Here is a 19,067-nt window from a genome sequence, read left to right on the forward strand (position 1 = left end):
AATTTTGTTAGATTCAACAACAGTAGGTATCTATTTGCTTAATAACACAGCAATACTCATATGCAAACAGCAAGTGGACTATCCACAATGTAGAGTAGAAACACACACACACACGCGGGAGCAAAAGCCAGTTTGTCCAGTCACGCTCATGAAAAAGACAGAGAGAGAAAGAGAAGTGGTTATTGAGGGGCTGAGAGGGAGAGAGCCGTAGACGAAGCAAACAAAGAGAGAGCAGCAAGGGGACAGGAAGAGAGGGAGGAGAGAGACGGATGTGGCACAGCTGAGCGGGTCACAGGGTTGAAGCAGACAGAGCAGACAAATAAGCACAGAAAGAAAGAAAGGAGATGGAAATGGGGCACAGAAGAGCAGTGAATCAGCAACCACACTGCAACTACAAAGTCTAACAACTACTACACCACTCAAGTGTTCATCAAAATAGATCACGAACAGGAGACAATGGGCAGCGAGTGGATCCTTTTCACATTTACATTTTTGTTCTACTGTCATACGACAAAGAAAAGTATAAAACGTCGCATTTTAAAGCTGGGACCATCACATCTTCTACATTTCTAGTCAATAGTCAATCAAAACTAATCAATTCAGCTACATGGTATCCATCAGCAGTGCAGTATAATCATCAGGACAGGGTGACCTGACCCTGGCCAAACACGCCCACATATACAAACACACTCAGTGGGATTGAGGGCAGAGATGGCCACTGTTTGACCTTTAACCCCTGTGGTCTCTGGTCACCACCTGTACGTCACCTCCCTCACTTACTGCATCCCATTCTCTCCCCTCTCTACCTCCTTTGCCTGTCCATCACTCTCCCATCTCCTCCACAGGCTCTACTCAGTTCTTCTCATCACGGCTTTTCCCCTCCGTTCAGTTTGAAGCAGGACCCTAACCCTAACCCAAGCTGCCTGCCTCTCGTTAGTTTTCAACCACAACCACCAACTTCAACCTTTAGCTTTGCGACCGACACCCTCATAAGGAAATTCACACAAAATAAGTCTAAGTTTTTGGCAGAACTGAATTTAGGAATGTCCCTTTCTTCCATTACAGCATCGTGAATCTGTCATTCGTAACGGTATGTTATTCATAAACCTTGGCTCAACCTGACAGCCATTGTTTTCACCACCTATTCACCACCTCACTCCCTCAGTTCACATCTGTATGAACCTGTTACCTTGGCAGTAGTGGAGGAAATCTTTATTTTTTGAGCTTCGTCCAATTTTCAAATGTGACTGCCAAACCCATTTGTCTTCCACTTATGGACTCTTATAAAAAGTAAGTGGAACTAAAGAGCAACAAACACCAGCGTTGCTCCGTCATGTCCTGTTTTCTGATGCGTAACATATAGCACATAGACAAACAATACAAACACAATTACTAGTCAGGGTGTACAAATGGGACAAAACTGCTGCTCATCTGAAGACTTGACTCTGAAAAGGCCAGAAACTAATGATTATTTTCATTTGTGATGAACCTTGCAATTACTTTGTTTTTTTATTGATTAACTGATTGATAATTGGCCCTATGAATGAAGGGAAGTGACAAAAACCCTGCATCAAAAGAGCCCCAAAACTTCTTCAATTGACGTTATTCAATCCACACCCTCACTTCAAAACCTCAAAATGTTGAAAACAAAATGTTGAAAGCAAATTCTCATATTTGAGAACCTGAACCATAAAAATTGGCCTCAATTTTACCAGGAAAATGACTAAAGCAGCAGGCATGTTGACCATCTGCCCATTGTTTTCTTTTCTGTCAACCAACTTATCATCTAAGCTTCCACTGACTTCATTTAAAGCTGGAAAACAGTTCACATATATATACGTACATGATAGTTATGCATTTTCCTTCCTCCTCACTGCCTCAAACTGAAGACTCGTCTCTTTCCCATGGCATTCTTCTGTTATGCAATACCTGGGTGGAGAACTTCAATCTCACCTAGACAGTTGCAACACACACAAACAAAACTACAACAGAAACGCATGACGTCGACTGCAGTGAGCAATACCCGGTGCAAAACAATCCTGTGAAAATATTTATCTGATATTCTCAGTGTGTCAGTATCAGTGGCGTGGTAAAAACACAGAGCTCGGTGTCTGCTGCCTGTGTGAGGTGTACAGTGACACACACACACACCAAAACAAGACCAGTTTTATTAAGCCACAGATGAACTCCTATAAAGACGTTTTAGCACACACATCTGGGTCTTTTGCGACCTCCCAGGATCCTGATCTCATCTGGTCCTCACACATCCAATCATTTTCAAAAATGATTTCCGTGAAACTACAAGGAGCAGGAGGCACATTTCCAGATGGGTCTTCCTTGCTAATATAGGTTGTTGAAAAATTAATGTGAACTGAAATGCATTAACAAACACCATGCGAGACCATTCACTCTGCCCATTCGTTAGATACGTCTCCGACTGGCGGAGGACCGTACCTGTCTACATTCAGGGATCTTTGCTGCTGCGTTTAACTAATATCTGCTCCATGACAAAGTCCACAACAGCACAACAGACACACAACTACATTAGTCAATTGGCTCAAACAAACTTATCAATCCTTATTTTGACAATCAATTCATGTCCTCTCTGAATAAATGGTGATTTCTATCAACAACTAATTATATTTCACTGAGTTGAGTGGGACACTGTCACTAGCATTCATCATTGTTTGACCACATTTTCTGACATTAACAAAAAACAATCACATTTAAAGACAGGCAGACGAATTGATAATAAAAGGTATATAATTACCATAACCATTAGTTACAGCCCCAGCAGATCTTAGCAGTAAGAAAAACAAAAAAGTGTGAACAAAATGGCTGAAACCCAGGGAGCCTGGAAAGGACAAATTCATCAAAAAAAGGCCGCAGCAGGAGACAGCGGTGGATGTTAAATGACAAACATCCTCGGGTGGGAATGTAAACGCAGTCTGTCCAGGGTGAAGTGGCTCTGTATCCATAATCACCGAACCTGAGAGAAACACAGAGAGAGAGAAACAGCTACTCTACCACTTCACCCTCCTGGGAATAAACCCAGGAGCTGATATTCACACCAGCTGCACTACTCTTCCTCATCAGGTCACCTGTCAATCACCATCTGTCCCACAAGCGCTAAGTGAGAGGACCAGGCACATATCAATCACTGTGCAATCCCTGACCCGCTGAGTCAGCGACGAGGCTTTACAGCTGTCAGTCAGCCTCAGGCGAGCACCCACAAAAGGCCTGCACACTGTGTGAGGAGTTATCCAGAAAAAAAAAAAAAAAACTGAGGTGGAGACATGGATGTAACCATCAGTGATAGTCTAAAAATCAATCCAGGTGGGAATGTAAACACACACCGGTCTCAAGTGGAATATTTGGCTTGTACAACGTGGCCGCATTTGAAGATCTATTTATTCAGGGAGGATTTACTGAGTGTGTGACGTACATATCTGCTGAGGCACACAAACACAGAAATAGGAGGAAAAGCAAGCAGCCATTAGTTCCAGATAAACCGTCCACAATAATGTGTTGGAGAAGTCGAGCAGGCTGAGTCATTCTGATCTTCCCTGCTAGTGGAGACAAGACTGGTGGAACCTGTATTTAGTTTAAAAGGCAGAGAGAAGAGCGAGTAGACATACAGATGTGAAATAGTTTAAGACAAACTATTTAAGATACGATATGTGGGTCTTCCTTGTATGCAGGACCTTTAAAGGACTGTGTTGTCAGCCATGAACAAGTCAAGTGGAAACAAATGATGGTAAATTATATGACAAAACCAGATGTGATCAGATTATTATTCTAATTATTTAAAAAAAAAAAAAAACTTATAAAAACTCACTTACTGTGGTTTGGGAATAGAATATTAATATCTATCAGAAAAATACAACATCACTCCAGTAGTTTTAGTTTCAGTTGCAGCGAGGGATGTTTTTTACTCCAGCAGGCCTTTGCATCATGTTCACACATTTTGCCTGTGTGTCCTGATCTCACTAAAGCCATTGGGCCATTTTTATTCTGCATTACCTCTGACACAAGGTGACATTGAGGACAATGTACCAAATAGTACCAATGTTTCTGGCGTTAAAATTGAATTTAATTAAAAAAAATGTATCATAACAGAAGTGTACTTGTATCTAAAAAATAAGGAACCAAAAGCACCAAGTTTGTCCAGCAACGCTTCAGCTGCGGTTCAACGATAGTTAGTTAATAGCATGATGATAAAATGTCATGATAACTGTTAATCAAGATGAGAAAAAAAGACACATCACAAGTTAGCGATGAATTAACTAGCACAGGATGATCAACTCTTTGATGCTGTACTCGTTACTGTGAGAAGTCTCCATGTACTGTGTGTATGTGTGTGTATGGGATGTCTGGGTAATTGCTCTGACAGGTCTGGGGTATCAGCCGGGATGAGCGTCACGGGAAGACGGCCCCGCAGAGCTTCACAAATGACACTGATACCACTGTATTTCATGTGTCTATGTGTGTGACTGTGTGTGTGTGTGTGTGTATGCGTGTGTGTTAACTGTAAAAGTTAAGAGATGGAAATGGGTCTGCAACTCTGCATGGCTGACCTGCTGTGAAGCACTGATCTGATGTCCGTTCGGTTTTGTAATTCCTTATGAAAAGCATGAAAAATAGATGGAGACTTGATCTGTTCCTGGATCTGTTCACTGCAGGGATTTGAGTGCAAAGGTTAGGTACAGACTTCCACCTGAAGTCAAAACAATGCACGTTTCATGCTGTGTCTATGTGCACAGGAAAGGAAGTGTGTGTGCGTGCGTGCGGCATGTGTGTGTGTGTGTGAGTCATATAAAGAAAACATCTGGAGGCATTCCTGAGACGCCTGAGTGGTGACAACAGCCAACCTGGCAGGAAAAAAGGGGGAGGGAAGAGGGAGGGATGAAGGGAAAGGTAAACGAAGGGCAGGGAGAGAAGAGGAGAGGCGGTAAAGTGAAAAAGTCACCAGGATGTGTCGTTTCACTGCACTATGTGCAGCAAATCTCCACCTAATCAATCTCCATTCATTTGCATTATATTAAATTGCACATGGATGAGATGAGACCCATTTGGAGCGCAGTGCCGTGAGGTTAAGTGCTCTGCTTTAGTTAACCGTCTCCATCAACATCTCCAATTCGCTCTACACCTCATGGACAGTGGGCACAGACCAATCAAAGTTCAGTGGTGGGAGTTGGAGTGGGGACTGTTACCTTCACTTGCTCCCAACATTCATGAATAATTTAGCTTCTTGTAAGTTACAGGAAAAGCAACTGTGTGACGGACATATTTCTTTAATCAGGGCGAAAACATGAACGTTGCAACTACCGAAGCATAGGAATCAACTGGAAATGAGATTAGTGGGAGGATACATGGCTCCAGATGATTGGTGACGGCAAAGCAAAACTTATTTTACCTTGATACCGATCATTCTGTTTAATTTTTTCCCCCACAATTCTAGTAGTTCATGGTTTTGTCAAAGAATATCAGAAAATATTTGTAAATATTGGTTTATTGCAAATTCAGATCTTTGTTTGATCTGTTCAAACAGTTCATATCCTCAACAATATTAAAAAAGGGAAGAGCAGCAAATTTGAAAGGCTTGGGCTCTACCAATGGTTGATATTTTTGCTTGAAAAAAAAACAAAATTACTGATTGTTGAAACAGCTGATTACTAAATCGCTCCAATTAAAATGCTGTACATAATGTTATTTTTTCTTGATTCGACCATTTTGACAAGCTTTGCACGCAAAAGTTTAAAAGGTGAATGAATAATTAAACTATTGTATTATTCCAGTTTCAACACTGAATATTGTAGTTATCTACGTAGATATGTCCCATGATTTAGATTGAGATGATTACACTCCAAAATGATATTATTAGTCAACAGCTTAAACCTCAGTTCATCTACTCTCTGAACCCACTCTGTTGTTTCCTCTGGCAATACAATGGCTGCAGTTTTGTTGGGAGCAAAATCTTTCCCCATTCTGTTTGTAGCCTCTTCAGGTCCCTTGCTGACACTCCCCTCTTTCATCTCTTTCTTTGCAAGCAGACGGAGGAATGAGACTGCAGGGAAGAGGAGAAATCGAGACCGATACCACCCGTCCTCACGAGACAGACAAAGGCCAAGAAAGCCTCTGAGCAGCGGAGACGGTGAGAGCGAACTGACTGGAGGAGGCGGACGGTCGGAGCAAGAGACAAGAGGGATGGGAGACAAGAGGGATGGGAGGAGGGAGGGAGGGAGGGAGAGAAAGACAGGGGTGTGTGGGAAAGAGAGGTGGTCAGCCAAAAAAAAAGTGATAAAGAAGCAGGTGGAGGAGGAAGGGAGGGCGGTTGACCCACAGAGCTGGAGGCGACTGATGGATAAAAGAGCATGTGAGAGCATGCTGAGAGTCCAGAGTCACTGCCAAACACACAGACGTGAAAGACATGAGGAGAAGGAGGAGCGTGAGAGAGAGACGGGGGGAGACAGAGAGAGAGAGAGAGAGAGAGAGAGGGAGAGCTCGTGTTCATGGGTGGAGAAGAGTTCACTGAGAGCACATTTGGCTGTAAACTAGTCTGACACACACAATACAGGGCTGCACATTAAGTCGACTCCTCACACAGTGAAATCGCTTTCAGATTGAGAAGGTGCTGGAGCCTTTTTTAGTCTTGTACACAAACATCTTTGTGAGCATTTCTGAAGTCTTGAATCACCTTCCCAATATGTACTGTAGCTTGCGATTCATTATCACAATCACAATATTGTCTTTTGTGCCTCCAGACATCTCACAGTGCTGAGGCGATGCAAGTCACACTATGTACAGTATGTGTTGGAAAGCAGAAGTTAGTGCGATAGGCCCAGTGGGCAGGGGGGGGGGGGGGGGAGTGAGAGCAGAGGGAGGGATGAAGGCCTGAGACAAGAAAAGAGGAGGAAAAGAACGAGGTCAGTGGTTAGCGTCAAAGTGAGATCACTTATTTTTCTTAAAGATCAATCTGTACCTCCTCTGTGTTTCTTTTGTCTTGTGAACTTATTCAGTAACATGTGTCCGAGACAACGCTGAACTGACACCAACTTCATTTCCAGCCTTTTGAGGACCCCATTCATTTATCATTTTATCAATAAAACATCAACAAGTGGGGCGGCGTTTAGCTCACTTGGTAGAGCTGCCGCCCCATGTTGAGGCTACAGTCCTCACGGTTCGAATCCCGCATCGGGCAGCCCTTTCCTGCATGTCATTCCCCCTCTCTGCCTCCCCATTTCCTGTCTCTCTCTCTCCACTGTGCTATCGATTAAAGGCAATAAAAAGCCCCAAAAACATACGTGAAAAAAACAAAAACAACAACAACAATAAAAAAAACATCAACAATTAAAAACTCAGATATTCAGTTTGCTGTGAGGCAAAGAAAAGTATAAAATCCTCATGTCCGAGAAGCCAGAGCCATCAAATAACCCATTGAGCGATGTCCCAGACAATTCTTCAATTATCAAAATAGGTCAGGTATCCAGTGGATATGACTGAATCTGGGCAATAACGCGCCCAATCAGTCTGGTGGAGCTCCAAGTCTTCACAAAAGTTGAAGTTGTAATTGAATAATGATTTAAACTACTGACGTTATGTAGAAGGGTAGCAAATGTTTTAACAAACACATCCAACATGGGTTTAATCCCCTTTGAAAAAATGTGTACTATTGCTGTAATGTGTAAATGTAATAATAATGTAATATACTGTATATATAGTATATTAATATAGCTGGTGATTTGCAGCCCCTCACAGAAAACCTGAAAACACAAATTTCAGTGTTAATTTAAAATACATTGTGCAGAGTGGAGTACGGTACAGCAGCAGAGGCGTGCAATTTTTAAAAGGGATTACAGTATATGACTAAAAGTAATAATGAATGCACATAACAAATGCAACTCACATGTCCAGATACAATTCTGGTGTGCATGTTAAATCGCTCTACATTTCGCCGGCTGTGGTTCGCATGTGTTTAAATGGCAGAATAGAAGAACAGGACACAGTGTGAGTGAGTGTGTAAGAAGCTGGAGTGCTGCTGGTGAAGCAGTGGGTTTAGCTGTGGAGATTAACGCGCTAAGCTGTCTGATGGCCAGACACACTTCCTAACAAACACAGAGTTAGCTCGAGGCATGATCGTGCGAAAAGCTGTCCTGATACACATCGTCTGATATACATCTTCAGAGGATGTGTGTTTGCCTTTTATCTGTATCTCATTGCAGTATCTTATGTGTGTGTCACATGCTGCCCGAGAAATCTGTCTGCACATTTCATCAATACGCCACAGATTGGACGTTGAAATTTACAAAATCAGTGGTCTCAAAAGTTGCTTATTAAAGTCCACATACTCATACTCGCAGCTCTGTGAGCAAAACAGAGCTAATGTTAAGCTACTGATGTTTAACAACAGCCGTCAGGGTTCATCCCCTACAAACCATGAATGTCTGAATAAAATGTCACGCTAATCCACCCATCAATTGTCTGGACCAACACAGAGGACTGATTGGCTGATTGTTCAATACAGCCTGTTGACAGCGTGGTTGTCAAGGGAAGTGCCGTCGCCAAGTTCCCATGTCCTCTATCAACAATTTAAATGGTCAATGTCACAAAGTGATGATCAACTTTAATTTGTTCAGGTAGAAATATCAACATTTCCACATATTTCTGGTCAAGATCATTGTAATTTAGAGAACACAAAAACAGGTAAAGAGAAAAAAAGTGGCATGAAATGCCACAAAGGCCCCAATGAACGTGAACCAAGGAGGTTGCAATGACGTGGTCATCATCTTCCATCGACCTTCACAGGTCTGTCCTGTTGACTCTATCAACAGAAAACATGCAACAAATTACACATGGACACATCCATTGAAAACGGAGGTCATCTTAGACTGTAACATCTGCAACTCAAGCGATTAGCATAACTAGCACAGCCCAACTTCATATTATTCAACACATAAAATTAAACCCGAAAACAAATTTTGTGGCTATAATTTGGAAGAGTTGAACCCAGGACATTCCCAAAATTTTATTTTGTTCAACACAGAAGGAGATTACAAATATTAAGGTGGATTTTTAGGTATTTAAGTATATTAAACATATGTTCATTGGTTCAACCAAGCCATGACAAACAGCTGACTGCAAGCAAGTCAAGCCTGCAAGATATTGTGTGTGTTTGCCACGATGTGTGCAAAAGAGCATAACTAAGCATGTGTGTATGTGGGTAGAGAGCTGGCGACAAGTACATCAGCACCCAGGGGAGACTGAGGCTGCGTGGCGGTACATGGTGGTTATAACAGAGAAAGACGGAGCATGGAAGTGCATTTTAATGTGCTACAAGGACACCCTTGGGGATTCACTGCCTTTGTGTGTGTGTGTGTGTCACAGCATGAATGGTTAAGACAGTTGGGCTCAGGTGTGGCAGCAGCAGAGACCAGTGTAGCAGGTCTGTAGCTGTGTGTGTATATATGTGTGTGTACACACAACCTGCAGTAACAAGTCCACCTGACTAATCTTGAGTACTATATGTGGTTACAGTCGTTGAAACATTTGTCACTTGAGATCAGGACTTATGCAATAAAGGTAGTTGTCTTTGGCCCAAAGCACTCCTTCATTGAATCATGTGTTGGTCGGTTAAATGTGTGTTTTAAATCAAGAAGATGTTCATATCTTTAAAATAATATGCTAAAAATGGAGCATTCGTGATAATAAGGTTTCAAAAGACGCTTCATATATGTTTTGCATCCTGCTTAGCAAGCAGCATCTGTTGTCTAGATTGTGTAAGAGCAGTTTCGGGTAAACAAGCAGCTGGTTTCATATTAAGATAAACCTGTTACATCATTCTAGAGCAGATTAATCTGACAAATTTCCTATGTTTAATATTGTTGAAAGCACTCAGCTTTGCACAGGCTTACACAAAGCTACAGACAATAACTTTTAAAGGTTTGGCTTATAGATAAAGTCACTTTTGGGAGCCAAGTGTACGACGACAAGATGTGGATGACAGCAACAGATTCCTTGAAATAGCAAATAGATACATTCTCAGGAAAATAGGTGCCTTATCTTATCTGATCCCTAACCCTGATAAATTAGAGAGAAGCTGCTAATGAACTGAAGCTAGAAGAGGTTTGGGTTTATGTTGAGATGGGTCAGGTTATATAAAGTATTTGGGGATAATGAAAAGGTCTGGGCATGATTGAGTAACCACAGCTTAATGTAAGCAACAGTTCAAGTGGGGAGGCAAAAGGCATTTCAATCCACTCACTAATCACATACCTCAATGTTATTTCACAGCCTACGCTCAGTTTATTGTCCTCTAAGAGTCCACTCTCATTGAAACTTGCAGAAAACCAAAAGAAAAGTGATGGTAAGTAGTGTTTGGAGGAGGACGCTCCATCTCTGTCTTATACAGATTAATGATCCAAGACTTCATAAATATGACAACGATCTTTGTGGAAGCAGCCGGGTGTGTGCACGTGTATGTGTGTATAAATCACTATGTAGAAAACGAATGACCTAATCGTGTTGCCACCTGTTTCTATGACGGCTCAGCCTCCAGGTAATACAGCAGGAAACACCTGTCCCCTCCCACCCCCTCAGCTATCTGTTTGCTCAACACTCACTCTGCGTTCAGGCTTCCTGACACCTGAATGAGCCGAATGAAAGCCAGATGTCATATCAAATAACTATTCAATAACTGAAGTGACCCGAGTTATGGAGGATAACTTCACATTTCAAATGTGAGCTTCAGGTGAGCAGGTAATGATTCAGTAGATAAAAGCAGTGGAAAAGTAAAATTACTTAAACCATTGATCAATTATCAACAAAGGTTTCTTTTTCAAAAACTTGTCAATTCATCAATTCATCATTTTAGGACTAAACAGTGCCATTCATGCCCATAACTTTTTGTGAAAAACTGCTCCCCCAGGTTATTAATGTGGCATGACTCCTAAACTTTATTTATCTTTGTTAAAACCTTTCAAACTCTTTTTTTCCCATCCAAAAAGCTCTTAAATGTATCTTTATATGTTTGAACTGATTTAATTCAAACTGTTTAGTTATCTTCAGCTCCATCCAGTTTTTTATCCACCCATCATGAGTTTTCAGCTCGAGCTGGTGAACTTCCCAGTAGGCCAAACGTTATCAGTGTAACTTGATCTCCAACGCTTTCTAATGAGAGGGATTGTTTGTGGGGAGACTTTAATAACTCCCATAGCCTATTTATATCTGATAAGTCCTGCCCTCTCTGTATGACACACACACATACACCCGCCAACTTTAACAAAGACCCACTGCTGCCACAGAAGGCCGTATCAAAATTATACAAGCAAATATTTGCATAGTGACCTATTATAGTATGGTACCATATACTATAATGGTATGGTCTCAAACATGTATTAAATGTGTTTGAATGCAGAAATGTGCCCAGCAATCGTCAGAAATATAAATTCACAGACTTGGCCGACAGTAATAACTCCATTTGAAATTATCTGGCGAGTTAACCATGTTTAGCCTGCGAGTGTTTAGTCTGTTTGGCTGTTGGCTGGTTAACGACACTTAAAAGCAAAAGTCTTTTCCTTCTAATTATCCCCAGTGGAGGACAGCCCTTGAGGTCTGACCATACCCAAATGGGAAACAAGAGGGAGGGGTGAAGAAGGCGGGAGGAGACAGTGGAGGAGGAGGAGGAGGGGGAGGAGGAAGACAGCAGCTGGTGCGTAGCCTAGACAGCAGGGAGGGAGAGATATCGAGAGAGAGAGAGAGAGTAAAATGGGGGGGTGGGGTGGCAAGATAATAGAAGGGCAACATGGTGGATCGCGTTACACTGCTGGCTGTGTCTGGTCCACAACCATTCATCAGGGGGAGTTTGGTCAGGCCACACCACAGAGGCCAGCGAATGTTTCCTTAGAAATCTGGAGAGGCCTCTGACACAACAGTGGGAGTAGGAGTCTCTACAGTGGAGTCGACTACACTGCAATATGACTCATGAAACTCTCCTGAGCTGAGGCGCTCCAGCGGCTGCAGCACCACAATGTCTGTCAATGTGTGAATGCAAATTTCCCTCCAACACATGACAATGAGATCCCTGGGTCTCAGTCGGCCATAGAGCTGCCAATCATCCAGCAACAGTCACGTACGAGCACCGCTGAGCCAGTCTTAAATCAGTCGTCTCAGGTAGCAGCAATGACAGCACTGTAACCACTTCCCTGCCGGGGCTGCCAACAGGCGGCCATGTTTCATGTCAGAAACATCCTCTGTCGGCCTCTTCCTCAGTTTACACTCCTCTGTTCCAACGACAACACCACTGCCCGGGTGATTTGCATTACTCGGCCGGAAATAGCAACGCTGTGGAAAAAATAAACCCTACTCAGTCTATTTTGTTCAATTAGTAAAGCCAAGACATTTCCACACTATACTGGATTTGCACAAAATAATTTATGCTAAAATAATGACATCCACATGATTGCATGACTCTGTATAACAAAAAGATGTTGTCACCAACCCACAGGGGTCTGTGCATGTGAACTCTATGTGCCCACAAACATTTAAAATGTTGATGTTTCTAACACAATAGTTTGTATTTAGATTTTTGCCTAATATCTGCCCATTAAATGTTTATTTTAAAACTAATGCTGTGGAATGAAATTATGGGTAATGTGGTTAGTGGTTAGTCATTAAACACTTGTGAATAATAATAAAAAAGCTGATATTAGGAAGTATGTATGACTTTAGTTACTGGATGTGTTCACTTCATCATATGCTGATATACATCTTGTTATCGGTCATAAGCAAGTTTCATCTATTCTCACAATGATGAACACAGCATCCGTCCTCCACCACATCCAAATTCTATTTTGACAAACATTATTGCTACTTGGTTCTGCGATTTTGTTTACAATACATAGGCTACATTATTTGGTCATTTTTGTCATTTTGATTTAAAATAGGGTCTAGGCCATATCCTGTCCCCAGCCATTATAGGCCACAGAATTTCTAAAACTGGCGGAAAATTCTTTAGAGCACATAATTTGGCACGAAGAAACTCTCATCATCTCTGTCATCTTTTTATACAGGGTCGCTCAAGGCTACAGAGCATCATTACAACACTATAATCTTTGCACACACTTTTTTTTGGTGGTTTAAATCATAAAAAATGATGCAAAATGCACCCACCCCATCAAGGGCTTTGCCCCACAAAATAAAAAACTACTCTAAAGATCATCAGTTGACAGACTGAACTTGAAATTGTGGTGTATAAAATGTTAAGTAATATATCTTGACACTATATGCCAAATAAACCAGGCTAATGTCAAATATGGGGGGCAAGCTTAATCTGAGGAGAGTACCCTAACTGCCTAATGAGGCTTACATATTTCAGCACTTGTGTTTTCTGGTTGCACCGTGAGCTCTAGGGAACCATGCCTAGTTGATCCCATTAGGTTGGCCGATATTGCTTTGTCCATGAACTGTTTACCAGCAGGCCCCCTGGTGTGGGGGAAATCGCCATGCTTGAATTACCATAATGTGTGGAAAGGGAGTGGCTATCAAAGCGGTTACGCTGAAATGCAGCATAGATACACAAGATACTGAGTCCTTATCACGACATGCCGTTTCAAAACTTGCCACCACAGCTTTAACATTGCATCAGTTTCTATGTCCACAAATATCTTGTCCTATTAAGGGACAGTGCATTTCCCCAAAGTGAAAACCTGTCATGGAGATTACAGCATAATGCTCTCTCTTCTCATCTAGTTCTACTAAGATGTCTTTGACCTTTGGATGCAAAAACTGAAGGCATGTTGGGTTTGACATGCACCGTTTTTTGAGGGTATACTTGTTCCACTTGGTCCTTTCTGTGTTTCTCCAACACACACTGTGAGCTGTCAGTTCACACAGCAGTTCCAGAGATAGTTAACCTAACTGAGCGGCTGTTTAAACAGCATGGCAGCACTGAACGCTGGGGCTGGGATCGATGTATGTGGCCCAGGGGCCCTGGTGGGCACAGCCATAATGAGAGGGGGTCAAGGGTCAGGGTACGTCAGAGTGCAAGGACTGCTGGTGTTGACAAGCGGCAGTTCTGGCCCCGGGTCTGTGCAAGAGGAAAAGTGAGGAACAACCACTGTACTAAAAAGGGAGTGGTACCAAACTTGTGCTGATGCAGTCACTTCAGCATCTGTAATCCATTCTGCCTCACAGGCTGAACGAGCAGTAAAAAGGTCTGGTACGTTCATGCTTTGGCTGAGTGACCCACCCTGACATACTTGCCCCTGTACATCTTCTTTCTCCAGCTCTCCCAGGAAGCTGGTGGGGTTCACTGGGTGATAGGTGATATCATGGCAGTGTGTGAGCTCAGTGTTTCTGGCCTGTGTGTGTGTGTGCGTGTGATGGGAGAGGGAGGGGTCCATCTGAAGCTGGAATGCAGGGGTACATTGCTATGAGGTCATGAGAATTATGGGATGTTTGTGCAGAGTGAAGGAGAGATGTGAATGAGATTAAGGAAAAAAAAAGCAAAATCCACAGAGAGAAATGTCCTCTAATAAAGCTGCCAGGGGTTCGGACCTACTATGGTTTAAATACACACGAGATTCCAGTTTATACATAAAAATTAAAAGCTCACTCATCTACTTCCAAACCCCACTGACCCCGCTACGTACAGGACTCTACTACTCACCCTGTGGGTGGGCAGCAGGGTTGGTTGGTTGGTGAGGGTGTGGTCACTAGTGTACTCCAGCCAGGATGAGGAAAATGAACTCACAGTGAACTGAATGCAATCTGGGCTGCTAGCGTCAGACAATACAAGCTATTGTAACCGTTGCGGCTGTGTAGCCTCATCATCAGCATAATGCCCTTTAGACCTCCCCTTCCCTCTACCCTTTACCCTCCACCCTATAGCAAAGCCTTAGCCACATCTGAGCTGATCCTATCACGATCCAACTACAAAAGTCACTTTCAAATGGCCGAGTCACAGCGCCGCACAACTGCATTTCGCTCTTTAGAAAATGGAAATGTCGAGGAAAATGTGAGAACCACGGTATTAATATATGTACTATGAATATATGCATCGAAGGGGAAAGTGAAAACCCTGAATTGACATAATGTTGTCCAACACTTGGAGGTAACATGGACTTTTCCTACCGTAAAGCCTCAGCAGTTATTGGTCATGATTAAATGAGAATTCAAAAACTGCCCCTGTCTAATGTATTATTCTAATCTTAACTTTGCTGTTGTTAAGCAATGGGGCAGTTTTAATGACTCGTATTTTCTCCATGCACAGTGTTGGGTAACCACGTCCTTGAGGGTCAGACAAAAAAACAGCGTACAGTCAGTAGGGCTAATATGAGGTTATGATCATGTGTTCCAACCCTAAATATAGAGTTATTCATGTGAGATATTATATCACATGATTGGGAGCAAGGAGACTCCTTAAGGCTACATTGTTTTTTATGAAACTGAGAGGCCTGACAGAAAACCGAATGAGGGTATTAGCTCAGTGTAGCTAAGTCTCCAGTTGTTCGGCTGTTCCTTGATGCATTATTGTGGATTCTGTCTGCCTACATGGCCACAGGGCAGCGCTGAGAAAAGACTACTTGTGTGCATAGCTGTCTCCTTACGTCATGGTAAGGCTTATGGGAAGTACTCCTATGCATTCCCTGGAGTGTCTGACTCTGGATGTTTGTGTCAGTGTGTTTCATCCGAGTTTGTGAACATGAACATGAATTTTTGCTCTCCTACATTTTGTTAAACCACTGGAGTGTGTCCTGGTTGTCCGGGTAATTTCTGTTGAACATACACGGTGCAAAACAACACAGGCAAAAAAAACACCACACATTCTTCCACATACTGTACAGTAAAGTGACACATCCCCCCCTCCATTCCAGTCCTGTCTCCCCTCTAACCTTTATGAGGAAGTGTGACGCAGTTGGGTTCAGACTTCTATTGGGGCTATTTAATATTGTCTTCCTGTGGGGACAAACAAATGACAGGCCATGGGAGGGGTGTACAGTTCCACCGCCTGCCATGCTTTTACGATAATGGAAACTTCAAGGGGAAATCCAAAATGTTTTACTTGGGGACCGCAACTACATACATGAAAAAAGCGACTCCCAAGGGTGGCGCCTGAAGGCTGAATACTACAAGTATGTACATGTGCAAAAAAAAAAAAAATTGTTGTGTGGAATTGAAAAGAAGTCAATTTACAGCACCTCCGTAGCCTGCTCCTCAGCACTTCTTGAGATCTATAGGCTACACTAGATAGCTAGATGTCTAGTTGAATTGTGGATGTGCATTACAGGTTTTCATCCATCCGCAGACTACACCTCTTATCCTATGATGGTAACAGCAGGGCTGGAGCCAATCCCAGCTGACATTGAGCAAGAGGAGGGTACACTGTAGATAGGGGTTTTCCCAAAACTGTCCATCATTGCCAAAAACAATTTTTCAGTAGAGTAATGATAACCTCAGAAAACTCATTGGTATGCACAAACCACAAAATCAACAGGATAAAAGCAGTCTCATTTCTGCATAAAGAGTCAGCTGAAGTTAAGTCAATCTTATGTTAGTCTGGAAGTGAGAACATACTTGATGGAAACATATAGAAATAAATCTTACACAATCCATTTGTGTGAATTGTTTGTTAAGGACACAGGACTATGTTGTTTTGCATGACATGTCCCGGCCAGATGAGTCTGAGTCTCAAGCCAAATCTAGACACTTTAAAACATCCCCGTTCTGAAACTAAGTATGTGGCAATATCATCCCAACTCAGAATAACTCAGTGATAAAACTGGAAGTGTGATGACTGATCTCTTACTCTTGTTTATGGACTAAACGAAAGGTCCTGAGGACAAGGAGGGGTATAATGGTTTCAAGTGTTCTCAACCCAGCAGCTACCGAGAGGATCGTCTCTATTTCTAACGGGGACAACAAAGATCAACAAGGTCTTCATCGTTCTCCATCTCTTCTCGGTTCTTTAATTTACACTTTCTTTTATTGACATGTCTCATCTTAGAGATACAGAACCCCATTTGTAAAATAACATCTTTGTAAAAAGTCATCGCTGGTGGGTCTCTCCCCCCTAAACCCGCTGGCTTCGTGGTGTATTGGTGTACATGATGTACAGTGTCAGACTCCAGCCTCACTAGGTGGTTGGTTCAATCATACAACTTTCAATCATTGACAAATCTACCAAACTGGCGGAGCAGGCAAACTAATGAGGCACGGCCAAATTTAGCTGCATCTGATCAGCATAAATCCATTTTCCAACCCTTGTTGTTTCTGGCACACAGTTAGTGTAAAGGCACTTTTACTTTTGTAATACTTTCTGCCCAGGGGACATCTAGGCACCAGGACTAGAATTAGACTTGGTTAAAATGAATCCAGCTTGGGGCATTTAAAAGCAGTCAGATAACATGCTGCACAATTAAACACAGACTGTAGCTCATTTTATTACTGACACGTGCAGAGGTTCACGACTTCCTGACACAACTTAAAGGGGGGAAGGAAAAAAAATCTGATAAAAGGCGCAGTCAGCAGAATGAGTCGAAGAAGAATGCTGCAGAGCAACAAGCAATTATTTTTGACATCAACTCATCTGATAATCGTTTGATTAAGTGTGGCCTACAGTTTCAGAAAACACTGATGGTAGAGAGCTCTAATGCTAAAGCTGATGATGACACTACATCGCTTGTTTTGTCTGACCTAAGAAATAAAGATTTCATTATCAACATACCAATTCATTTTAATTTCATCTTCAAAACAGATGTTGATTTATTATCTATTTATTTCACCTTGAAAATACTGAACATCCAACAGAACTAAGGACAAATACTTAATCCATATACGCCGACTCAATGTCACCAACATAATTGGTAATGTATAATTTTTTTTGTCCTGACCGACTTAAGATGAAGAAAGGAGCACACACTGCACTAACGCAGTAGACAGCAGAGTAAACTACAGGTAAACTTCTAAAACTTCTCTAAATCCTGTGTGAGTCTGTATCTAATATGGTTGATGGTGGGCAAAGAAATACTGGTGAGTGTTTAGCAAGCATTTCATACCGTCACTGACTCCTCCACACACACACCCAATTAGAGAGCCGCAGGTTCCTCTTACAGGGTGTGTGTCTTCACCTGCATGACAGTACCAGCACCCACACCTGCATGTCAACTGATACACAAACCTGACTCAGACTTAAATGTCACATACTCCCAACAGAGCAATGGCTCAATGAGTTTAAAAGGTACAGAGTTCATTAAGCTCATCCTTTGTCTGGCTTCTTGTCAGAAGTGTTTTAAAATAAATATAATGTAGATGTCTCATTTGATGGTGTCAGTGAGTGCTTAGTGACTCTTGAGAGCAAAGCTAAATCAATTACTTACTGCCTAAATACTACACCAGGAAACCATGGGTTTGCAAACTGGGATGTCTTCCTGCTTTCATATAAAAGTCAATTGCCAAATGGGAGCTGGGAATGATGCGAGTATTAAGTGCATATAGGCTAGGTTTCATAACAAAGATCACGAGTGTGTCTTGCAGCTATCTCTGCAACTCCACACGCAAGACACACAAAGTTACAGTACACAGAGCTAGAGTACGTCCAGGGGCCCACATCATGGCGAATGTAGCCTAATTCACTACAACAAGGTGACTGAGCCCAGCTGGAGCTCTGAGCATCTCTCCAAAACCAGAAGGTGTCCCATCATACATTATTAACAAGACGCAAACTATCCGCTTCCAATTCAACTGAGTGTTTGGTGGTTCTTCACAGTGAGATCCCAGGGCCACAAACATCTTTAAGAGGCCTCATGGGAGTCTCCCCAACCTTTACAACGCTATAACCACAGTACAGAAATGTCATTTTGTATTTTGCTAATAACTTGCAGTCTATTCCAGTGAAATAACTAAAGATAAATGTGATCTAATGAGTAAAATTGTGCTTATTTTCCCTGATGATTCTCTTGTGTCAGTTTTCTTTTTTTGCATGTAGCCTAAATCATCTAAAAATAATATTTAAAAAATATTTTTTCAAATCTAAGGAGGAAAAATCATTCTTGGACTTAATTACTGCACAG

At 42.1% G+C, this 19,067-nt stretch overlaps 1 protein-coding gene across 1 annotated transcript in view; it reads right to left on the reverse strand.

The window, feature by feature from the left end:
* Positions 1-19,067, reverse strand: part of pkn1a (protein kinase N1a) — a 49,519-nt gene that overhangs the window by 29,281 nt on the left and 1,171 nt on the right. The window lies entirely within an intron of this gene.

Source organism: Trachurus trachurus (assembly GCF_905171665.1).
Source record: "Trachurus trachurus genome assembly, chromosome: 1".
NCBI classification, from domain to species: domain Eukaryota; kingdom Metazoa; phylum Chordata; class Actinopteri; order Carangiformes; family Carangidae; genus Trachurus; species Trachurus trachurus.